Raw genomic sequence first — 27,548 nt, forward strand, 5'->3', positions numbered from 1 at the left:
TATAAATAGGGTTGCACACCGAGGAGTCTGGGTGATTCAGAAATCTTCTTTCTTTCTTATAAGAGGCTCTGCTTGTCTAATTTTTTTTATTCTTTCTCTCTAGCCTAGATAAGGCTCTAATAAAGGACAAGAAATCTTCCAAAAGGCTTAGAGAATTGGAATAAAAATTAAGGAGACAAAGAGCAAGAAAGAAAGGCAAGAAAAGGTCCAACAGTGTGACAGCAAAGCCAAGAAAGGAGGTTCTGCCCAAATTATATTTAAATTCTCATAAATCTGAATTTAATTGTAGAGTATTTTTAAATAAGTGCTAGTGGGTTGGTCGAGTCCCCGTGTGGATCAATGTTGGAGGGTGAACACGTGGGCACCTGGTGGAAACCCAGACAGATTGCTGCCGGCAACTAAGCACAAATCAGGGTTTAGCGATAAGAGGTATGTTTCTATATCTTTTATTTGATATTAATGTATATTATATGGTTTAATTTTTGATAAGGTGATCTTGGAGTTAGGTTTTATTTTTATAATTTCATAATAATTGCTTTGAATCCGTGCTTCCGCCACTGTATTAAAACCTTTCAGTGGTATCAGAGCCACCTTGTTAGAATTAAATCATATGATGATATGTTTATGATTTAAAGGCAATATTATAAATATGATATGATCATTATTTATGTTTTAATATGATATTAATATGATGAGATCATATTCATTATTTTATAATTAAATCATGATGTATATAATTATGGAATGTTGCTCTGTAATATTGAATTGTGTTCACTATGATGCTATATGATGAGATCATATTCATTATTTCATAATTAAAATATGATGTATATAATTATGGAATGTTGCTCTGTAATATTGAATTGTGTTCACTATGATGCTATATGATGAGATCATATTCATTATTTCATAATTAAAATATGATGTATATAATTATGGAATGTTGCTTTGTCATATTGAATTGTGTTCACTATGATGCTAATTTCTTTTATTCATGTATTTATTATGATATAGAAATTAAATATGCGTTGAGACCTGAAAAATCCTCTGTAAAATGATATTAAGTTGTAGTGTAATTAACCAATAGCAGAACCAGTCTATGATGTCTAAGTGATCAATCGGTGTCTAGGAAAGTGGTTCATGATTGGTAAAGAGAATGTGGTTTCTAATTGGTTCCATTGTCTGACCTGGCCAAAATTTATTGGTGTCTAAGGAAAGCAACGGGGGGACCCCCACCTCTCTTCCACTTACCTGGCTGATTAGATTAATTTAATTCTTGGCTGGGATGCTCGGTGTTATATTCACTACATTATGGCCTTCCTTCATGCTAGGACATTATTATGTCACGAGCCATATTAGGTTTGTTGTGTAACCACAAGACCAATTATGGAAACTGACATAATATTGTTCTGGCGCATTGAGATGCTTACAGCAATTTTTGAGTATAATGCTTTGTTGTGTAACCACAAAAATATTTATATTCTATTTTGACTGTATTAAAATGAAGGATCCTACTTAACTAAAACATTATGGTCTGTTGTGTAAACACAAGGCTATTAATGTTTTAGAGGCTAGGATTTTTATTGAGAATTGCATAAGATGCAATTGGAAAGAGTTTCCTACCTTTAAACTTATAAAAGGTTTGTTGTGCAACCACAAGATCTTTTATAAGGAATTAGGGTCTCAATCCCACTAAGAAAATCAATCAGGGTTTTCTCAAACATCATACTAGAGGGTTATGATGTCTGATAAAAATAATGGGAGACATAATAAAATTAAAGTCCTAATTTAATTGTGTATATCATCTTGAGTTGTTCGCTTATGTAATGTTCTTTATTATGTAGAATAATGGCTTCTTCACTTTCACTTCGCTTCATTTTGGATACAAATAAATTGACTGGTACCAACTATGTGGATTGGTTGAGAAATCTTAAAATAGTACTTAGTCAAGAGAAGCTTTCTTACATTCTCGATACCCCTGACATTGAGCCAGTTGGGGAGGATGCCACAGAGGAAGAAAAAACCACATATAGGATGTGGCAAAATGATTCTTTAACTGTCAAGTGTATCATACTTGCCTCTATGACAAATGAGTTACAGACGCAGCATGATAGCATGGACACTCATTCCATATTGCTCAATTTAAAAGAGCTTTATGGAGAATAGAGTAGGACTGCAAGATATGAGATATCTAAGCGGTTATTCCATGCCAGAATGACAGAGGGGTCATCCGTACAAAATCATATTTTGATGGTTATTGACCTGATCACTCGATTAGGTCAATTAGGTTTTGTTATGAATGGAGAGTTGAGTCAGGATCAAATCCTGCAATCACTTCCAGAATCATTTTCTCAGTTTGTCATGAACTATCACATGAACAAACTGAATTTTTTCTTGCCTGAGCTGTTAAATATGCTCAAAACAGCAGAGAGCCATATCAAGAAGGATAAGGCTCCTCTTCTTCTTGTGGATGGGATCTCCAAGAAGAAGGCAGGCAAAAAAGGTTCTAAAAGGAGGCTGAACCCTAAAGGTAGTATAAATAAGAGAAAGAAGGGAAAGAAGACCTCCAGACAATCGACTTGCTTCCACTGCGGCAAGGCAGGTCATTGGAAAAGGAATTGCAAGGCTTATCTTGCAACAGTGAAGACTGGTGCAAATAATGCACCAAAAGGTATGTATGAGATACATACAATATTATCATTGAATTCTTCCATTTCAAACTCATGGGTATTAGATACTGCCTGTAGTTTTCATATCTGCAAATCATTGCAGGGGCTGCAAAAAATTAGAAGTTTGAGGAAGGGAGACTTCGAGCTCTATGGTGCTGGAGGAGATTCTATCCAAGCAAAAGCTGTAGGGACATATATCTTGAAGTTTCTTTCTGGAAAGATCTTAGAGCTAACAAATTGTTATTACATGCCTAAGATCATTAGAAATATTGTATCTGTACCCTTGTTGATAAAACAAGGATATCAAATATCTGTAACGAGCAATGGTTGCTCGATTAATTTTTTTAATGAAATAATTTGTCATGGTATTTTTGACAATGGTTTGTTGACTCTATGCTTGAATGATAATATTTTTCATGTTAATGAAAATAGTAAACGTAAGAGAGATAATGTAAATAATACCTTACTTTGGCATTGTTGACTTGGTCATATTAGTGAGACTAGGATTAACAAGTTGTACAAAGAAAAGTTCTTTGATTCTTATGATTATGAATCATTAGAAACTTGTGAATCATGTCTCATGGGTAAAATGACCAAGACTTCATTTAGTGGACATGGAGATAGGACAAACGAGTTGTTAGGACTTGTACATACTCTATATGTGGCCCTATGACAACTCATGCCAGAGGTGGATACTCATATTTTATTACATTTACAGATGATTTATCTAGGTTTGGATATGTATATCTTATGAAACATAAATTCGAAGCCTTTGATAAATTCAAAGAGTATCAAAGCATGGTCGAAAAACAAACTGGAAAAAGTATAAAAATCCTTCGATCTGATCGAGGAGGAGAATACTTGTCCAATGAATTTTTAGACCATCTTAAAGCAAAGGGAATTATCTCTGAATGGACACCTCCTTATATGCCACAATTAAATGGTGTAGCCGAAAGGAGGAACTGTACCTTATTAAATATGGTACGATCCATGATGTGCTTCACTGAATTGCCTACTTTCTTCTGGGGTTATTCTTTAGAGACCGCAATAATTATCTTGAATAGAGTACCTTCTAAATCTGTATCTAGCACTCCATATGAAATATGGAGAGATAAGAAGCCCAATCTTAAATATTTTAAGATATGCGGATGTTCAGCATATGTCAAAAAAAATTTTGGACATAAACTAGATACTAGAGCAGATAAATGTTTGTTTGTAGGATATCCTAAGGATAGTATAGGATATCTATTCTACCATCCTACTAAACAAAAGGTATTTGTAAGTAGGCATGCCACTTTCATGGAGAAAGAATTTATCCTAGAAAGAGGCAGTGGGAGAAATATTGAAATTAATGAAGTTCAACAAAAATAAATAGATATTTCTCAACCAAATATTCACATAAATAAGGAAGAACTAGAACACATAACTTCTATCCGTAGGTCAGAGAGGGTACGATATGTACCTATAAGGTATGGGTTCATTATTGAGAATAATGAAGCCCAAGTCATTGAGAATGATGAACTTTTGACCTATACAGAAGCTGTCATGAGTAAGGACTCAGACAGATGGCAGGATGCTATGAAATTCGAGATGGACTCCATGTACACCAACAAAGTATGGACTTTGGTTGATGCACCAGAAGGGGTAAACCCTATTGGGTGCAAATGGGTCTATAAGAAAAAGATTGGAGCAGATGGTCAAATAGAAATCTATAAAGCTAGATTGGTAGCTAAAGATTTCAGGCAAAAATAGGGTATTGATTATGATGAAACTTTTTCACCTGTTGCCATGCTCAAATCTATTCAGATAATGCTTGCAATAGTAGCATACTATGATTATGAAATATGGCAAATGGATGTGAAGACCGCCTTCTTGAATGATTTTCTAGAAAAGGAGGTCTACATGTCACAGCCAGAGGGTTTTGTCTCAAATGACAGACCAAATCTAGTATGCAGGCTTAAGAAATCTATTTATAGATTAAAGCAAGCCTCAAGGAGTTGGAACATCTGCTTTGATGTAACAATCAAAGAATTTGGCTTCATCAAAAATGTGGATGAACCTTGTGTGTATAAGAAGACTAGTGGGAGTGCCCTAGTTTTCTTGGTTCTGTATGTAGATGACATACTCCTTATTGGGAATGATATCCCAATGTTACAAACGGTCAAATTATGGCTATCAAATAAGTTTTCCATGAAAGACTTGGGGGAAGCATCCTATATACTTGGTATAAAGATCTATAGAGATAGATCTAAAAGGATGCTAGGCTTATCTCAGTCTAGGTACATTGACTTAATACTGAAAAGATTCAGTATGAATGAGAGTAAAAGAGGTTATTTACCCATGAGTCAAGGCATACATCTCTCTAAGAAGATGTCTCCTAAGACAACTGAAGAGAGAAATAGAATGAGTTCTATTCCTTATGCTTCGGCTGTAGGATCAATAATGTATGCTATGTTATGTACCAAGCCTGATGTAGCTTATGCCTTAGGCATAGCCAGTAGATTTCAGACTGATCCAGGAGAGGATCATTGAAAGGCTATGAAAAATATTCTAAAGTACTTAAGAAGGACTATGGATATTTTTCTCATATATGGTGGATCTGATCTTAAACTAGAAGGATACTCTAATTCTAATTTTCAATCAGACCCAGATGATAGCAAATCTATTTCAGGGTATGTCTTTACTTTGAATGGTGGAGAAGTGAGTTGGAAGAGTTCTAAGCAGCAAACAGTAGCTGACTCAACCACAGAGGTAGAATACATAGCTGCAAGTGAAGCCGCCAAGGAAGCTGTCTGGATGAAGAAGTTCATCACTGAATTGGGCGTTGTTCCTGAGATTGAGAACCCAGTACCACTTTATTGTGATAATACTAGAGCAATTGCTCAAGCAAAGGAACCCAGGTCTCACCATAAATCCAAGCACATTTTGAGATGCTTCCATCTCGTTCGTGAAATAATTGAAAGACAAGATGTTATTATTGAACGAGTAGACACGAAGAACAACATAGCGGATCCATTCACTAAAGCTTTACCACAACAGCAATTCGATCGCCATCCCGATTGTATGGGGTTGAAATATAAGGGAGATTGGCTTTAGTGCAAGTGGGAGATTGAAAGGAATATGCCCTATAAGCCAATCAAAATGTATAAATAGATGGATATTTTTTGTCTCCCGACAACTCATGTACTGATATTTTAAATAAATAAAGATATTTAGTTCATCATATGCTGCATCTTATTTTTTTTGATGAACCCCATAAATTAGGGCTATGATTTTAGGGTTATGATGCGATCATACCAAGTGAGACCTAAAACCTTAAAACTCTAATTTTAAATATTCCTAGTCGATGAAACATTGAGTAGGGGATCAATATTTTCGGTAAGACTGGTACATCCTGTGTATGCTCGGTAGAGAGGGTAATTGATCTCACAATTACTTGTGTATGACACTAATATAAGGATGTAAGTGTTCATTAGAGAATGAATTCACTGAATTGATCCAATTAAAGAATATCTGATGGAGTCTTATCTACATGTCAACAGATTTTTTCTTATAGTGGGAATTGTGCATGTAAATCTTTTGATCTGAGACTGCCGTAGAACCTTATAAGCATGAATCCATATTTTGGATCATACTCATTCATGATTTAATCATGTACGGGATGTTCTGGATATGAAGGATTGCTTATGAAGGTTGTGAGTAGGTCAATATGGAAACGATCGCTCCTAGTAAGAGGAGATCGCATCCTATCTGCTTCAATCAAATAATGATTCAGGAAGACTTTGATCAAAGCATTATGAAAAAATTAGAAATGGTTTCTAATATTTCATAAATCGAATCATTATCAAGAGAAATATGAATATAAAAAAAAAAATTGGGTTTGACATTTTTCCATACCCAAACTTATATTCGGGATGCAGGATGATCGTAAGATCAAGATGCACAGTAATTTTCCACGAAGGGTATTTTTGGTATTTCTACCAAAATTCCATATCTTCCAGGTAAACATGATATGTTGCTAGATGTCAATCATGTCTTGTGAGTTTGATCAAATTAAAGAGTTTAATTCGATCATCAATTAAAAACTGTTCTAATTGATCAAAACAGTTCAGCTTGATTTGACCTAAATCGACTGGGTTGTGTTCTAACCAAATTAGACTAAATTGCATCTGGACTCACTGCTGGCTAGATGTGGAACCCAATGGGTCACACACAAAGAGAATTGATCATGGGTTTAATTTGATTAAACCATGTTTGCAAGTTGAACATGCTAGCACATGTTGCAAACCCTAGCATTTAGATTCGAATTGAATTCGAATCGGGTTCTGATTTGGGCTAATTTAGAACCAATTTGAGCCAAATTGGATTTGGTCTTGAAGTGGGTTTGAAGTATTTTAATTGGGCTTGCTGTTGGGTGCCAAAAACCAAGGAACCACACGCCTAAGAGTCTCTCTCTTGGCATGTGGATTTGAATCCATGCGCATGAGCCACATGGTGCATGGATGGAGTTGGCACCACCTTTAGATAAGGTCTTTCCTATTTTTTCTCTGTAACTTTTATTCTATGAATGATTTTTAGATGACTTAGGAGGTGCCTGAGAGTCCTTCTAAGTATTAAACTCCTCATAGAAAAATTAGGAGAAGTGGTAAGAATTTAAATCCATGCGCATGTGTCACATGGCGCATGGATGGGAGATGACGCCCCTTAACTTGGTCTATCCTATTTTTCTCCGTAACTTTTATTCTATGAATGTTTTTTTAGATGTCTTAGGAGGTGCCTAAGAGTCCTTCTGAGTATTAAACTCATCATAGAAGAATTAAGAGAAGAGATAAGGATTAAATCCATGCGCCACCTCTTGGAAGCGCCCCTTTGAAATTTCAAATGGGGAGATAAGTTTTAACTTATCCATGCCCCTTAATCTCTTGCACCATTCTTCAAGTTGGTACCATCTATCTTGGCCATTGGATGGGCTTCCTTCCAGATCCAAAGGCATGGGTTGATGGCACCAATAAGAGAAGCTTTGTGACTTCTCATCTGAACACCGTAAGTTAAGATCGAAGAGTCTTTCTGAAATAAGGCGTCTCTTCAACCCAACTTTGATGTACACATGGCATTTCTTAATTTATGGGGCATGAGAAATACACAAGAGGCATGAGATAAATTGTCAGAGGGCATGAGATGTTTTGGATTGCACCTTTACGTGCAATATAAATAGGGGTGCATGCTGAGGAGTCTGGGTGATTCAAAAATCTTCTTTCTTTCTTACAAGAGGCTCTGCTTGTCCAATTTTCTTTATTCTTTCTCTCTTGTCTAGATAAGATCCTAATAAAGGATAAGAAATCTTTCAAAAGGCTTAGAGAATTGGAATAAAAATTAAGGAGACAAGGAGCAAGAAAGAAAGGCAAGAAAAGGTCCAATAGTGTGACAGCAAAGCCAAGAAAGGAGGTTCTGCCCAAATTACATTTAAATTCTGATAAATCAGAATTTAATTGAAGAGTATTTTTAAATAAGTGCTAGTGGATTGGTCAAGTCTCCATGTGGATCAACGTTGGAGGGTGAACACGTGGGCACTTGGTGGAAACCCAAACAGATTGCTGCCGGCAACTAAGCACAAATCAGGGTTTAGCGATAAGAGGTATGTTTCTATATCTTTTATTTGATATTAATGCATATTATATGGTTTAATTTTTGATAAGGTGATCTTGGAGTTAGATTTTATTTTTATGATTTCATAATAATTGCTTTGAAATCCATGCTTCTGCCATTGTATTAAAACCTTTCAATGGAGATATAATAGACACAAGACAGGGTATCTAGGAGAGAGAAAAGAAAAGAAGAAGAGGGTCTTCTTCTAGGGTTGTTAGTTTCATCTCTTCCCTTCCTCCATCTTGAGTTTTTCTGAGAGCGTCTCAGATCTAAAACTCCTCCTCCTACTTCTCATCTTTGGAAGAGCCCAAATCAAGAAGAAGGAGGCACCTGATCAACCATCGAAGAAGGATCAGCGTAGTACTAGCATACTGTACTGATTTTCTGAAGCAGGACTTCTGATCGAGATTCGTGGGCTCGTATGGATGACTCCTAGAGATCGGATGCGTATGCGGTTTACAACATCATCCTCAAGCCTAGATCAGCAAGGTTAGAACATCTAACTTGCAAGATAATAGATCTGATCTATTGTTTAATACATACATTAGATGTAGTATAGAAACATGTTGATATGATCAACATGTAGCTCATGCTCTATATATTTTAATTTTTGATTTAATACTATATAATAATCATGTAATAGGATCTTAGATCTAGGGATTCTCTGATTTTTAAAAATAAATTTTGATTTATTTTAGTCTTCCGCTGTCTGATCTTAAAAAAATTTCAAGATCTAACCCTGAAACCCTAGATCTGGTTCCTTCAAAGAGGACAACCAACCCATGTGGCATACAACGACCTCCACTAGATAAATATTATCATCTTGTAATGACGTATCATTTGGTCATGAATGTGTTTAAAAACTATACAATAAATCTTTTCTTTATCGCATACTAGCATAATTCTAAGGACTTCATCACAGCATAAGATTTAAGGAAGATATAACTTTATAATGAAAAATATCAGAATAATTTTTATTCAATAATCAATAATTCATATACAAAGATGAACTCAATCATCATACAATTAATTTTAGGATATAATTTTCAATAACTCTCATTTGGACTAAAGCCAATCAGGACAGTATCTTATACCTATCTTCCTTTTGAAATCATCGAACTCTTTGATCCCAAGAGCTTTAATGAAGGGCTCAGCTAGATTCTCCTTTTCGTTGATCTTCTGAAACTCGACGTCACTTTGATTCATTATCTCTTGCACTAGGTGTAGAGACGCAGAACATGCTTGGTGTGATGGTGCGACTTAGGTTCTTTCACTTGAGCTATGACACTGGAGCTGTCACAGTACAGTAGGACAGGACCATCAATGAAAGGTGTCCTAACTCGCTGATAAACTTTTGCAACCATATCGTCTCTTTTGTAGCATCCGATGCAGCAATATATTCTGCTTCGCATACAGAATCGGCCACAGTATGTTGCTTGAAACTCTTCCAACAAATAGCTCCTGTATTCAAGGTAAATATATAGCCCGACACGCTTCTGCAATCATCATAATTTGACTAAAAATTGAAATCAGTATATCCCACAAATTTCATATCAGTGTCTCCATAGATAAGCCATTGATCTTTAGTATTTCTTAAAAACTTAAGAATTGCTTTTGCCATCTTCCAATGCTTCTCACCTGGATTAGACTGGTACCTACTTACTACCCTTAATGAATAGGTCACATCCGACCTTGTACATGATATAGCATACATGATAGATCCCACTGTCGAAGCATATGGTATTCTACTCATGCGCTCTCTCTCCTCAGGAGTTGTCGGACAATTTTTCTTAGAAAGAGTAATCTCATGGCCTTCGAAAGATAGTCTTTCTTAGAATTATCCATGTTGAACCGCTTCAACAAGGTATCGATGTACGTAGATTGGGACAATCCAAGCAACCTTCTTGATCTATCCCTATAGATCTTCATCCTTAGGATGTAGGATGATTCTCTCAAGTCCTTCATAGAGAACTATGATGATAACTACAACTTCATACTCTGCAAAGTTGGGATGTCACTTTTTAGTAACAGTATGTCATCCACATACAGCACAAGGAAGATGACTACAGAATCGGAAGCCCACTTGTAGATGTAAGGTTTTTCTCAATTCCTAACGAAGCCGTACATTTTGATCATATTATCAAAATGCATGTTTCAACTCCTAGACACCTGCTTAAGTCCATAAATAGATCTTTTCAACTTGCACACTTTCGACTCATCTGTGGATGTAAATCCTTCAGGTTGTAACATATACACCTCTTCTTCCAGCTCTCCATTAAGAAAAGTAGTTGTTGCTCCTTGAATTAATTTTGATGATTACAAAATATTTGAGGGGATTACTAATGATTTTGGCTTGGAAAAAGACTTATTACATTTTTGGGGCAAAATCATAACTTTGTCAAGACCTGATTCAGAAGCCTCAAGAGCAAGAACTAAAGACGTACAATCCATTGGAGGAAATTTCAATATTTTTGGAAGTATATTTTGTAAGAAAATCAGGTTTTTATTTTTGAGTCGATCCCATGAGTCGACTCATGGCTTAAAGGGCTGAACGACACACTGAAATTTTGGCTGGCACATTCTGTGAGTCGACCCCATGGGTCGACCCCTTGTCATGAGTCGATCCTATGAGTCGACCTCTGCTGCTCTACAGGCCAAAATTATAGAACAGTCATTTTCTGCTCTTTTCCACAGAGGTCGATCCCATGAGTCGACCCATGAGCATGAGTCGACCCTATGAGTCGACCCCTGTGATGGAAAAATTTCACAACGACTAGTTTTTAACCTATTTCAATTGCATTTAATGCTCATTTAATGTGCTCTAACGGCTCTATTTCAGCTCAGATTACTCTCCACCATTATTTAAAGTTATATAAAGAGACTTAAAAGAGGGAATCAAAGAGAGAGAGAGAAAGATTTGAAAAAGGTTCTTCAAGCATTGTTGTCAATCCTAAGCAAGAGCCCACAAAAAAAGAGTTCAAGAAGCTTTTATTTCAAGTCATCAACTCCTCAAGAGTTCATTAAAGTCTCCAACCACCCTGAGGAAATCAAGAAGAGCTTCCTTCTAATTGTGTAAAGTGTATTTAAAGCATTATTCGCTCATTAAAGGAGCTTCATCTGTATTTCTGTGCAATTAACTGTAATACTCTTTTTGAGTTATTGTTTTTATTTTGGAAAGATTCCAAAGCATGGGAAGGTTGATCCGAATCTTGAATCGAATTGTATTGAGTTGGCTTGTACTCAAAAAATAAGTGATCTAGCTTGGGATAGTTAGAGTCAGAGGTTCCGATGAGTGTATTCAGGTTGAATACAGTTTAGTGGATTGGAATTCTCAAGTAGAAACTTGGAGAGTGGATGTAGGTGCAAGGTTGGCACCGAACCACTATAAATCCTCTTGTTTGTGTTGTGCTTAATTGCTCTCCTTTTAAACTTCTTTATTCTCTTGCATTCTTGCATCCAATCATTACCCTTGCATCAATTACACTCTCCTTACTTATCTTGCTATTGTTAAATATTCTTCATAAGTTGTAAGTTAAGTTTAAATTTTTAGAAACCCAATTCACCCCCTCTCTTGGGTTGCATAGCTGGGCAACAGTAGTTTTGATATCCATTTGCCAGATTTCATAATCTAAGTGTGCAGCGATAGCAAGTATAATCCAGATGGACTTGAGCATTGCCACAAGAGAGAACATCTCGTCATAGTCAATACCATAATGCTAATGGTAACTTTTGACAACTAGACGGACTTTATAGTTCTCTACCTTTTTGTCTGCTCCTCTTTTCTTCTTAAAAATTTATTTACACACTATGGGTTTTATCTCTTCAGGTGGATCAACTAGTGTCCATACACTATTGATATCGATGGACTCTATCTCGAACTTTATGGCCTCAAGCTATTTTTGAAAGTCAGGCCTTTGCATAGCCTCTATATAGGTGATCAGATCCTCATCGTTCTCATCAAGTTCGATGGAATCACTATCCCAGACTAGAAAATTATAGTATTTGTCCGACTGACGTGGTACTCTATCAGATCTCCTTAATGGTGCCTTTACTGGCTCTGGATTTGGTTCTCCAATCAAATCTAATTTTGTGTGTATCAGTCCTTCCACCTCATGAACTTCATCAAGTTCAATTTTATAAATATTAGCTCCTTCACTAAGGAACTCCTTTTTCGAAAAGATTGTCCAACTGCTGACAAATATCTTTTGCTCTGCAGCGAGATAGAAGTAGTACCCTTTAGTTTTCTTTGGATATCCTACAAACAAATATTTATCAAACTTTGATCCAAGCTTATCTATCTTTAAATGCTTGACATAAGCTGGACACCCTCAGACCCTAAGGTGTGAGAGCACCGGCTTATGCCCAGTCTATATCTCATATGGAGTTTTATCGACAGACTTACTGGATATCTTATTCAAAATGTAGTAGATAGTTTTTAAAGCATATCCTCAGAAGAAGATCAACAGACTCACAAAGCCCATCATAGATTGGACCATGTCTAACAAAGTTCGATTCTTCTTCTCTGACATCTCGTTATGTTGTGGTGTTCCAGGAGGGGTCCACTATGAGAGAATTTCATTCTCTTCTAGATATATCAGGAACTCACTGATTAGGTATTCACCTCCTCACTCTGATCGAAGGATCTTGATACTTTTTTCAGTTTGTTTCTCTACTTCAGCATGGAATCGTTTGAATATTTCAAATGATTCTGACTTATGCTTCGTAAGATGACATACTCATACCACGATAGGTCATCTGTAAACATAATGAAGTAACAGTATCCTTTTCTGGCACTTATATTCATAGGCCCGCATAGATCAGTATGTATTAGACCTAGGACATCACTGGCTCTTTCACCTTTTTTCTTAAAAGGTGACTTAGTCATCTTACCAAGTAGACAAGACTCGCAAGTAGGCAATGATTCACAATCATCTATCTCAAAGATACGTTCCTTGATCAACCTGTCAATCCTATTCTTGTTCACATGACCAAGCCTATAATGCCAAAGGAAGGATTCACTATCATTATCTAATTTAGGATATTTACTGGGTGTGTACATTATACTAATAAGCTGTGATATTATGTATATGCCATGTTTAATTGTCTATGCATAATTATAGTATCATTCACAATGATATCACAAAAATCATCTTTTATTATAAACTTGTAACTAAGTTTGGCCAAAAGGCCTATAGAGATGACATTCATCAAAAAAGAGTGACAATAATGACAATCATTTAACATGACACTACTGAACTCGAAGACAAGCTACAAAATTTTCAAGATCAGAACTGGAACCAGACTTCCATCTCCAACATTAAGGAACTGCTCGCCCTCTCATAACTTCCTACTTACTTGCAGTCCCTGCAACGAATTGCATATATTAATAAGACTTTCGGTATCCAATATCTAGGTAGTAGTATCACAAATAGAAAAATTATAAGGAGTTATCATATAAGTACTTTGTGAAGCAATCGCTTACTTCTTTCTTTTATTTTTAGGCCTATTTGGGCCAAGGGTGGTTATGTAAGCAGGATAATTTTCTTTTTAATGACCCAGCTTCTTACAAAAGAAGTACTCTATCTAGTTCTTGTCAACTTTTGATGGTTTACTCTGCTTGGGATTGATGGCATGAGATTTTTGCACCTTTTTCTTCTTTCCTCTCTTAGAGGATCGATGCCCTGCAGATGAACCTTCCACTAAATTCACTAGCTCCTTTTGAAGCTGGTGATCCTTCTCAAAAGTCTATAGTAACCTTAGCAAACCATGGTAGTTTACTATAGGCTTCATCATTCTATAATGACTGAGAAAAGGTAGGTAAAATTTCTATAGCGAATTAAGGATAGCATCCTTGCCTAACTGTTCATGCAACGGAAAGCCAAGTTTGCTAAGGCATTCAATCTGCTCAGTCATATACAATACATGATCGGTGATTGAAGCCCCCTCCATATACGGACATTGAACACTGTACAGAAATTTTTGTGTCTCTTCGCATCCTCAGAGATGTCGAAGGACTCATTCAACATTTGAATGATCTCCTCTAGCTGTGCATCCTAGAACTTACGACTAAGTTTGTCATTCATAGCTACCCTCATCACACAACACACAGTCATGCAGTCATTGAGCCACTTCATGTAAGTGTCTCTCGCAGCATGAAGAGCATTGGCTACAGGTTCTTCAGGTCTCTGATCCGTAAGAACATACAAAATCCTCTCATGCTCCAAGACGATCTTCAACTTTTGATACCAGCTATCGAAGTTGGGTTTGATGAGCTTATCACTGTCCAACAACATATGGAGGGAAAGTGTGTTGGCCATAACTGAAAGAAAAAATATTAGCCTATTAGTATATGAATTATTTTTAAACCTGAAGATATGGACTTTAATCTAAAAGTCCTCCTACTATTTTTATGAATTGATAGCCCCTACCTCCAACTCGAGAAATTATGCTAATTTCTTAGTGGGTACTAGAATCTACACGGACAGCTTTCGAGCCCAAGTGTGGCTCGGCCAATCCAAGTGCATCCATGGGTAGGTTCATAACCAATTATTTTTTCAAACAACTTTTAGCAATTAGGTTTTATCCCAGACATCCCTTCAGCAGGTATGTGGCACCTCCACTGAAAATCTCAATTAGATCCAACCATTAACATGACACATCAACTGCATCCAACAAATAGATGTTTGGGCCTGAGTGTAGCTCGATCAATCTGAGCATTGATCTGAAGGTACATCATGATGGTCATATGATAAATGACAATTTCAATACGTAATAGACATCTGACGTGTGACGCATTCAATGTCTATTTGAAATATTGGACTCATTATCACGTACCTTAATGGAAGACAATGACCAAGTTATCTTATAACTTTATCATTTTATGGATCTAATAATTTAGAAGATTCGATTTCATTGATTTGAGAATAAGAGAAGAAGTCGACCTGCAAGCTGCAAATCCTCTCACTGACTTCACCAAGTCATGTAAAAGATTAAACACAAGCTGGTCTAAAGATACCTAAATCAGTCACATAGATTCACCTTAATAGCATGGGTATGCACGAATCGACTAGTGACCTAATCAAAATATAATCTACCATGTTGGTTAGGTAAGTGAAATCAATGGGAGGGTGTGCCCTTAACTCTCCATAGATGCATCTAGGTAAATAGCTCCCACTTAAAAATCACCTGATCGAATCTGCCAAACTTACTTTAGACACCAACTAATTAATTAGTTTTGATTTGGTCTACTAGAAGATTTGGCTCAACCATGGAGCCATGATCATGGTCCATTTATTAGGGTCAAACACATGGACTTGATCAAACTTCAACTATTGAGATTAACTTAGAGAAATACTGATCTGATCTAATTCAACACTTGATTAGATTTAATCAAGTTCTTTACATGATCTATATGTATTTCTAATCCTAAGTCTAACCCATTAGAAGGACCTGATTCATACTAACCCTTTGCCCATCGATTTATGTGATGTCTTAATGATCTTCAATTCTCAAATCTAGATTATTCAGACTTAATTCATTATTAAATATGTGAAATATATGTTTCAGTCTGTAAAACTATTCTATAAGGATTTCAAGTGAAGCATACCCTATATTTCAATACATAAAAATAAAATTTTATAATATGTTTAACAATTAAATATGCATAAGTATGATCTAAACATCATATATACATCTCATGCATCATGATAATTTTTAGAACAATACCGATTACATCTTATGTAACACATAATTCAGATTTAAAATAATTTTATATCTAAATTTTATCTTATTGTAATGAATTATAAATTATTTTAGATCTAAACTAAATATATTTATGATCAAAATAATATATAAAAATTTATTCACTTTTTTTCTTCACGAAATCGGATCATAATGATACCCCTACACGTCATAAGAGAACCCATCGAATAGGCAAAAGAGAGATTAATCTCTTCAATCTTCTATGATCAGATGGTCTGATGATCTCATCAATCTAAATACTAGGCTACTAAAATCTGAAATCTAATTTCTTATATAATTATATCAATATATAATTATTGGCAAAACTATTTTATGTCATGAACATATCCTTGATCTTATCAATTATATTCTTCATCTAATCTAATTAGATTTAATATATCATATATATCATATCAGATCTAAAATATATCTTATATTGATTATAAAATATTAATTTTAGATTTGATATCATATAGAAAATTAATTAGATGCAAATATAAATGCATAAGGAATAAATTTCAGGTTAAATCTATTTTCGTAAAATCTATTTTCATGCAATGCTGAATTTCGATAGGATTCAAATCTAAATATCCATCAAAATGAATCTAATTCTGATCTAAAATAAACCCTACTTTATAGTAAAAATAATAATATTAAAATTTTATAAAATAAATTTAAAATAGATTATAATTTATATTATTATTCTATCAAAAATTCAGCAATAGTAGAATTCTATTATAACAAACTTATAACAAACTCAATCAACCATTGATTAGGCACCTCTAATCCAATCAAAATCAGATCAAAAATTTTATATAAATATATTCAAATTAGGTTTAATACCTCATAAAAAGTCTCAATTATATCTTATGTAATTAATCCTAAAAAATTTAGTTATCCATCTATGTATTTTAGACTGCTCGGATACCAGTTGAAGGGAAGGAAAACTATCTCTTCGGAAGGTCCAGGTTGCATCTAAAAATTTTTATATTTATTTAGATAATTAAGAATCAAATTATTACCTGAATATTAGTAGAATTAAAGATTAAATCTTAAATTATCTAGATTAAATCTTCACGGAGGCCTGGATGTACAGACCCTCTACTTTGCATGCACGTTATACACCACAGAAAAGCAGGATGAACTCCAATCCAATCACCTTCACAACTCAATCAAATGAGAAAGGAGATATACTGGTATAACACCTCACACCAACAAGTGAGACACCCAAAGAGAGCCCATGCTCAAGGGAGAAGGGGCGGCAACAAGGGGAGAGGCTAAGGAGAAGAAGGGACCTCTCTTTCTTCTCACACCTCTCTCTCTTTCTCTCTTCTCTCAATCTGATTTATTTTCTATGCATTCATAGGTAGAGACCCTCTCTATTTATAGATGATTTTCATCATCCAATAAGTATAGGAGTCCTAACTCAAATCTGATTTGAATTAATCCAACACTCATGAAAGAAGGATTCCTATATGAGATAGAATTGCCATCACAAATGACAACTAATTTGCACCCACTCTCTCACCCACATAGGATGCCCCAAACCAAAACCATTCTAGATGTTGGTTGGCCCACATGAGAGGAGAATCTCAGTGCAAGTAAAAGTTCTCATATCTCATCAAAATGGGTCCGATTCGAATCCAATTCGAAGCTGGTTCGAAATAATTTTAAAAGGCTGTCAATCCTAAACTCTTTAGGATTTTTGTACCAAATCTAACTTAAATTTTAGATTCAAGTAAGCCTAATTAATTTATATCTAATCTAAAATTAATCATAACTTAAATTTAATCTTTTATATACTCCATGGATCATAGATCAGAAACTGTTCATCTCTAGGATCGAACCTGAACCTCATGTGTAGTGCTAGCTAGACATAGTCAACTCTTCAATCTTGTTTGATTGATAATTTAATTTTCAATCAAGTTAGCTTATATGTTCAATCAAGTCAAGTACTTTTAAATTGGATATATAAACATAGGCTAATTTCTTCCTACTTTGTCTGACTTATGTGCGTGACTCATAAGTTCAAAACTAAGTCGGTAGCACATAAACCAATTCCTGTATTGATCGAGATACCATCTGGCAATGATTCTCGACATTCAGATGGATCAAATTATTACAAAAGAATATTTCAAAATTCATACACATGGTTACCGCATAATTCATCCTTTTGACCCTGATGCTCTAGGATAGTCTCAAGTTAACTGTCAACCGAGATTACTTCATCCACATTATGTTTCAACCTTTCAAATCCATCTCATGGATTACTCTAGCCAAGGCTTTGTTAAATTGAAATACAGCAATACATCAACTTCAATAATCTAGAGGGGTCAATCCCATCTTGATTCACACACAGACTTTGCAAGTACTTGACTGTATCTAGGAGCCTTCCATCACTACATTAAAAATCCAGATAGTTCGGCATTAAAGCATAGTGAGTTACTTATAGGTCACTATGATAATCTCAAGTCTGAAAGATACTTATACCCATATGCTTCGTGAGCAGCTCTTGACAGCAGAATGCTCAGCAGGTGAGTCACTTGTTCAGTGATGATGTATTTCTACATCTCATTTGTATGCTACATCAGTGTCATCACACTCTTCGATTAAAAGGATAACCAATCCATATGGCACACAATAACCTCTACTCGATAAATGTCATCGTCCTGTAATGACGTATCATTTGATTGCGAACATGTTTAAGAACTATACGATAAATGCTCTCTCTATCGCATACTAGCATAGTTCTAAGAACTTCATCACAGCACAAGAGTTCAAGGAAGATATAACTTTATGATGAAAAATATCAAAATAATTTTTATTTAATAATCAATAAATCATATACAAGGATGAACTCAATCATCACACAATTGGTTTTAAGACACAATTTCCAATAATTTGATCCCTAGTTCCACTACTTTTCAAGTAAGAATTTGATCTTTATTCATGTAGATTAATAAAAAAAATTTTGATGCAATCCTGGTGATCGGTGAAGAAATAGGTTTCCTTTCCTTCACCAAAACCCTAGAACCCAGAATCCCTTGACTATAACAATCAAAGCATATATAAAATAAACATGGATAAGAAGAATACCTGTAATACTTATCTTAATTCTGATAGAGCTTCCACTAGATGTCCAAGTGTTCACCCTCAAATGATGATCCATAAAAAAATCAGACCAAGGACATCTTTCCTCCTTCACCTTGCTTCAAGAGTTCTAGCCCCTAGAACTTGACTAGCCACCAGTCGATCAAATTCTCCTCCAGACCTGAGTCTAAATCTCTCAGAAATTCTCACTAAACCTGACCACCTTCTTTTAGACCTCTTAAGCCATTAGAGCTATTAGGAATAGGCTTGTCTTAAAAGAACAAGCCTTGTCCTAAACCTTAGAGTTGTAAAAGAGGGAGAGAGGGAGTAGATAATATGGTGTAAGAGATGAAAATCTTACCCAATCTGTCACCCCATATTTATAGCAATAGGAGGGGCACCAAAAGGGGCACCAGAAGGTCCAGATAAGTCTCTCCACAAATGGTATGAATTGGTACATTAGATGTTAAGAGTCTTATAAGAGAAGGACCCTTAATTATCTAATATGGTGATTCAGCTTTCTCTCACATCCATCTGGGAAAAGAGATATCTTTTGTGCCTCATCACAAATCAGAAAAATCCTGATTTCACCACTTGAATAGCCATCTGAATGAGCCTTTTTATGGCATAAAAGATGAGGCATGAATATATCCCAATGGAGAGAAAGCTCAACATGAAGATGCAACTCCTCGCGTTAATTCTTTCTTCATGCGTGGCACGAGATGGGTGTTTCAAGCATCCTTCCCTCTCCAGATAAATCTGAAAAAATTCTAGATAATGTTCCATTTAATGATGTAATAAATAAGGAACATTATCTGATGAAAACATTCTATTCAAAAATATTTCAATGGTAGAAGGACTCTGTGATGGAAAGAGATGTATCCATGCATTTCTCGCGCACGCACATCTAATCCACACTAGTTCAAAAGGATTTTTCATTTTTTAAAAGGTGTGATAGAGAGGTAATAGTCTAATCATGTTTCCATATGAGTCAAAGACCCATAGCAGAAGGACTCTTGATCCTTCTACACACCAAAACTAGAGAGTGCATGCGCTCTTCTTACTTCATACGCCAAGAGTCCTTAACAAAAAGGACTCTTGGTTTTTAGCGTTAAGAGGACTTTAGGTGCCCCACTTTGTGCTACCTCTAGGTGGCATGACCTAACCCAAATACACACAAAATTGGGCTAGCTAATTTGTAAGGTTTGAGACCAAATTGATCTCTCAAAGGCTAGGGTTTCTACACGTGCTAGCACGCTTATCGAAGACCCTGATTGGATCTAAAATTTCAATCAACCTTATCAAAAAGGGTTCTTGGCTAATTTTTTTTATGTGTGAGATCTGTTAGGTTCTACATCTAGCCAGTAGTAGGTTTAAGTGCAAGTTGACCTAATTTGATTAGACTCCTTCTAATCGATTAAGGTCCGAACGAGCAAACCCGAGTTCAACAATTAGAACCCTTTCTAATTGACGATCGAATTAAACACTTTAATTTGATTGAATTTACAAATCAAGATTAACATCTAGCAATGTATCATGACTATCTAGAAGATATAAAATTTGATAAAAATATCAAATATATCCTTCAGTGGTAAGTTATCATGCAATTCAATTCTTAGATCATCCTTGCATCCCGAATATATTTATGAGTATGGAATAAGGTCAAACTCAAACCTATGTTTAAATCAATTCTCAATTAGTCAATGATGACTCCAATGATGAAGTATTAGAAATTCTTTCTAATATCTATCTTGCTTTTGGCCAAAATATTTTTTTTAAGTCATCTAGGGATGAGAATACACAAGATGTGATCTCTTCTTACTAGGAGTGATTCCTTGTTGACCGTATTGAAAAATACAGACAGTTCAAAGTATGTATTTTTTAAAATTTTTATGGTAAAAATAATAGATTAAATAATTTAATCTTCTACATATATTTTAGATCAAACCTAAACTATCTTTCTAAGGATTTATGATATAAAAATAGTATATATAAAAAAATCTAATTTAACAGAAAAGACTGCATCAATCATATTGATACCCTAAATTAGATCTAACCGTTAGATCTGATCAGATGAGTTTAGAACTCATTACTTGATCATGGGTCAATGATCGTCACTGCTGATGAATGTGGTATGATGTCCTTCCTGATGCCGAGCAGCTGCCAATGCATCTGACCTCTACAGGTAGTCCACTCGAAGCCCCGAATAGATAGTTCTTACCGGGAGTGCTAGCTCGCATAGAAAGCTCTAGATGGCTGAAGATGGCTCTTTTCTTCAAATTGCTTGGACACCTCTGGATCATAAGATAGAGCTTTTTGAGGAGGAGGTGGTGTGGAAGAAAGAATATAAGACTCTTTTTGTGTTTTTCTCTCACAAAACTAGAGCATAGGAAACCCTAGACCCACCCTAGATCTCATGCCCAAGAGGAAGATGTCTTCCTCGATTTCTTATGCTGGGAAGCCCACCCCCTCTCTAGTTTTTCTCACACCCTCTCTAAAGTTCCTCATGCCTCAGATCACCTCTGATGGGGTGCACAAAAAGATCCCTTCTTAAGGTAGCATTCCATCAAAGATAAGGATAGAGTTTGGATTGTTTGGTTCAAGTTCAAATGGTGGTTGATCTTATCATCAATTCAAATCAAATTTGAATTCTATTTTGAACCAAACTTAATTTCTATCTTAAAAACTCGAAGAGGGAGGGTGACAACACTCAGATTGGCACAAAAGGTTCACACAAAAAATCATTTGCACATGAGAATAAAGGTAGTTGACGGCAAGGAAGAGTCCGTCCAAACTTGGACTCTAGGTTTAAGTTCGATTTCAAACCTTTTCGAACTCAAACTTAAACCAACCTAATCCTAATCCAAATAGGATCAGAAGAAGGCATTAAACACCTTTTGGGCCAGAGAAATTCCACACACAAAATAATTTCACACATGAAGAAGTGAAAGGGCATAGGAAGGATGGCAGAAGGTGCTTATTCTATTCGAATTCAAATTCTCATTAGGTTCTTGACCCAACCAAATTAGGTTAAATCTAATTAAATTATCTAATTTAATTAAAAAATAAATAATCTCAATTAAGTCTTAATCAAATCAAAAATTAATCGAGCTTGAATCAAGAATCGAACACCTATAGCGATTAGGTCATCTCATAACCTAATCGGGTCAAATCAAATTGAATCCAATTCAATTAGATTTAATCCAAACTTCAATGCTCAATAAAATTGAACTAATTAACAATCTAATTGCTAATCAATCCTCCTATAACTCATCAATAATTAATTTATTATAATTTTTGCACAAAGTCAATCATCAATCAAATTGATAATTATACGCTAGAATGATTCTTAATCGTTGATCAGCCACATGATCAGTTAAAAACTTCTTTTGAGTATGATTCTATAGATTCAAACCTAAGCTAGTAGTATAAAAATGATCTTTCTATATCAATCAAAGTGACCATCTAGCAATGATACCCAATATCTGGATAGATCGAAAGATTGTAAAGTATCATTCAAGAACCTATTGGCATATGGTTACCGTATAATTCATCCCTTTGACCCTAATGCTTAAGGTGACTTAGGGTTTAACTGTCAACTTTGGAATAGTCAACTACATTATATTTCAACCTTTTAAATTTATCACATAGATTACGTTGGTCAAGGTTTTACTAAATTGAAATACACTGATGCATTAACTCCTATTTGTTCGAAGGGGTTAATTCCATCTTAACTCACATACCAACTTTGCAAGTATTTGACTGTGCTTAGAAATCTTCCAAATTCTAAATTAAAAATTTAAATAGTCTTACACCAAAGCATAGTGAGTTGCTTGCAAGTCACTGTGGTAATCTTAAGTCAGAGAGACACTTATACTCATATCCTTCGTGAGCTACTCTTGACAGCAGAGTGCTCAATAGTTGGTCATGTTCAATGAGATGTACTTTTATATCTCACTTGTATGCCATACCAGTGTTTCCATACCTTTTGATTATGAGGACAACTAATGCATATGACACACAATGATCTATGCTCGATAATCACTATTGTCCTAGTAATAGCGTATCATTTGATCGTGAACTTATTTTAAGGCTAAACGATATATCCTCCTATATCGATTAGGATAGTCCTAAGGACTTCATCACAATATTAGAGTTCATTAAGAAGATGTATGCTATTTTATGATGAAAAAATTAAATAATAATTTTATTAATTTATCAATTCATATAAATTTACATAATGATCTCAACCATCAACAGGCTAATGATTGGCTTTGGGATAATTTTCAACAGACTGACTCACAACCTTCATACACATTTCACTATATCCAGAACATCCCATGCATATCTTAATGCCATGCCTAGATGTGAATCAAAATATGGGTTCATGTGCACAAGATTCCATGGTGATCTCAAGTCTAAGGATCACTTGCACAACTCCCACTTAGAAAATCATCTTTTGATATTCAAGTGAAGCTCCATAAGATATTCTTTATCGATGAGTCAATTCAGTGAACTCATTCTATAATGAGCACCCACATCCTTATATTAGTGTCTCCATACAAGTGGCTAATAAGATCAGCCACTCTCTCCATTGAACATACATAGGATGTGGCAGTCTTTCTGAAACATTGATCTCTGACTCAATGCTCCCACGATCAGGAATGTTTAAGATTAGGATTTTAGGATTATAGGTCTCACAGGCATAACCCATTCATATCTCCTAAAATCATTGTCTTAATATTTAGGGTTCATCATAATCTTAAACACATAATAAGATATAGCTAAAATGATGAACCAATACCTCATTTTATTATCAAATAAAAATATATCACTACATGAGTTAGAAGTTTACAAAGAAAAGTACCATCGCATCACTCATGCAATTGATTTGTAGAGCACTCTTCTTTTAATCGCCTACTTGCACTAAAGCTAATCATCTTTGTATTTTAATCCCATACAATCAAGATGGCGATCAAATAGCTACTGTGGTATGCCTTAGTGAATGGGTCTGCTATATGGTTCTTAGTGTCTACTAGTTTGAGAACAATATCTTGTCTCTTTATAATTTCTCAAATAAGGTAGAAGTGTCTGAGGATGTGCCTAGATCTTTGATGAGATCTAGGTTCCTTAGCTTGAATAACGGTCCCAGTGTTATCACAATAGAGTGGTGCTGGTCCTTCAACCTCAGGAACAACTCCTAATTTTGTGATAAACTTCTTCATCCAGACAGCTTCGTTAGCGACTTCACTAATAGCGATGTACTCTACCTCAATGATTGAGTCAACTATTATCGACTGCTTAGAACTCTCCCAACTCACTGTTCCATCATTTAGGATAAATACATACACTAAAATTGACTTGCTATCATCGAGTCAGATTGAAATCTAAAATCTATATATCTTTCTAGTTTCAACTCTGATCCACCTCCATATATTAGTGTTGCTCCTTGGATTGATTTTGATGATTACAAAGCATTTGAAGGAGTACTAATGATTTTCACTTGAAAAAGACTTATTGCTCTTCAGGGGCAAAATCATAATTTTACCAAACCCTGATTTGAAAGCATCAAATGATAGAACAAAAGATTTGTGATCCATTCATAAAAATTTTATTATTTTTGGACTTGTATTTTGAAAGATATGCATGTTTGAAAATCATGAGTCGACCCATGAGTCAACTCATGGCACAATGAGCTGATTGGCATGCAGATTTTTTGTTGGCACACCCTATGAGTCGACCCCCAGGCATGAGTCGACCTATGAGTCGACCCCTACTATTTTTAGGCCAAAAATTATAGAACCTTATCTTCTGGTTGTTTTCTGTTATTTTTCCACAGAGGTCGACCCATGAGTCGACCCCCAGGCATGAGTCGACCCCTGTGACGGGATTGTCCGCAACGGCTAGTTTTTAACCCATTTTAAGTACTTTTAATGCTCATTTAAAGTGGTCTAACGGCTCTATTTCAGCCCAAAATATTTTTCACCATTTCTTAAAGCTATAAAAGGGATAAAAAGGTGGGAATCAAAAAGGTGAATCAAGAAGAGAGTTTTTGAAAAAAGAGGATTTCAAGCCAACTTTTCAGTCCTAAGCAAAAGCTCACTCAAAGCATTCAAGAAGCCTTTAATCCAAGCTCACCAACTCCTCAAGTGCACATTCTAGTCTCCAACCACCTTGAAAAAATCAAAAAGGGTCTTCTTCTTCTTGAGTAAAGTGTATTTAAAGTCTCATACACTCATTAAAGGAGCTATCTTTATACTTACTTGTGCTATTCATTGTTATACTTTGTTTGAGTAATTATTTTTATTTTGGAAGGATTCCAAAATAAGGGAAGGTTGATCCGAACCTTGAATCAGAGTGCATTGTGTTGGCTTGTACCCAGAAAATAAGTGGACTAGCTTGGGATAGCTAGAGTCAGAGTTTTCAATGTTTGTATTCGGATTGAATACAAGATTAGTGGATTGGAATTCTCAAGTAGGAGCTTGAGGAGTGGATGTAGGTGCAAGGTTGGCACCGAACTACTATAAATCCTTTTGTTTGTGTTGTGCCTAATTGCTCTTCTTTAACTCTTCATTATTCTCTTGCATTCTTGTATTTAGTCATTAGCCTTGAATTAACTTTACTCTCTCTATTTATTTAGCTATTGTCAAACATTTTTCATAAGACATAAGTTAAGCTTAAAATTTTTTAGAAACTCAATTCACCCCCCCTCTTGGGTTGCATAGCTGGGCAACAAGTGGTATCAGAGCCCGGTGCTCTAACCCTACTTTGATCTAATCAATCAAAGAGCCAAAGATCTATGGCAACTCAAGTCAGTACTTCTCTAGCCGAGGGGCAATCCACTAACCGACCTCCACTTTTCAATGGGTCTAATTATACCTATTGGAAAGCTCGGATGAAAATATTCATTCAAGCACTCGACTATGATATGTGGAGTATCATAGTGAACGGTTCTCACACATCCACTAAAATTATAGATGGTATAGAATCAGCCAAATCCGAGAAAGAATGGGATGAGGTTGATAAGAAAATGGCCCAATTAAATGCTAAAGCTATGAATGTTCTTTATTGTGCTCTTGATGCTAACAAATTTAATTGCATTTCTACTTGCTCATCTGCTAAAGAAATATGGGATAGGTTAGAAGTAACCCATGAAGGAACCAATCAAGTAAAGGAGTCCAAAATCAACATGCTTGTGCATAAATATGAATTGTTTAAAATGGAGCATGATGAGTCTATAACTGAAATATTTACTCGCTTTACTGATATTATAAATGGTTTAAAGAGTCTTGGTAAGTCCTATACTAACAGTGAGCTTGTAAGAAAGATTCTCAGGTCCTTACCAAGAACTTGGGAAGCCAAAGTGACCGCCATCTAAGAAGCCAAGGACTTGAACATTCTACCCTTGGAAGAGCTTCTTGGATCATTGATGACTCATGAGCTGAGCATGAAGTAACATCAAGAGGAAGAAGTCAAAAAAAGAGAACAATTGCCCTCAAATCCATAGCTCCACCAGATGAAGAAACTGATGACACTGAAGATGAAGAACAGGATGAAGAGATGGCACTCATTACCCGAAGATTCAAGAAATTTTTGAGAAAAAAGAAACAAGGGATGAGGAAGAGGCCATTCACGAAAGGGGAACAGAGCAAAGAAAAGGAGAAAGACCGACCCCTTATCTACTACGAATGCAAGAAATCGAGACACTTTAAGTTGAATGCCCACAACTGAAGAAGAGTCCCAAGAAGTACAAGAAGAAGGCCATGATGGCCATTGGAGTGGGAGTGATGACTCAAGCTCCGAAGAGGAAGACTCGATTGAACAAGCCAACCTGTGCCTTATGGCACATGAAAATCAGGTAATTTCTGAAACTCCTAGTGACTTTACATTTGAAGAACTGCATGAAGCTTTTTGTGATTTAGTTGATGAACTAAAGAAACTAGGGATAAAGAACAAAGATCTAAAATCGAAAAATCAATCTTTATTAAAATAAAATGAAAGCATTTTAATTGAAAAATCCATCCTGCTTCAAGAAAATCAAAGTTTAAAGAATGAAATTGCCAAGTTAAAACCATTGGTTGAAAAATTTACCTTGAGTTCAAATAAACTTAATATGATTCTTGAAAATCAAAAGGCCGTGTATGATAAGGCTGGACTTGGCTATAACCCCTTGAAGAAACAAAAGTATCTGAAAAATATCTATGTAAACTCTTTAAGTAACAAGTCTTCTAATACTACATATTTCAAATGTGGTAGAGTAGGACATAAGTCATACACTTGCTTCTCTAACACATCTGCAAACTCAAATATAAAGAAAATATGGGTTCCAAAAGGAACCATTATGACTAACCAAAAAGGACCCAAGAGAGCTTGGGTACCTAAAACAAAAACTTAACTTTTGCT

Source organism: Elaeis guineensis, chromosome 14 (assembly GCF_000442705.2).
Source record: "Elaeis guineensis isolate ETL-2024a chromosome 14, EG11, whole genome shotgun sequence".
Taxonomy (NCBI): domain Eukaryota; kingdom Viridiplantae; phylum Streptophyta; class Magnoliopsida; order Arecales; family Arecaceae; genus Elaeis; species Elaeis guineensis.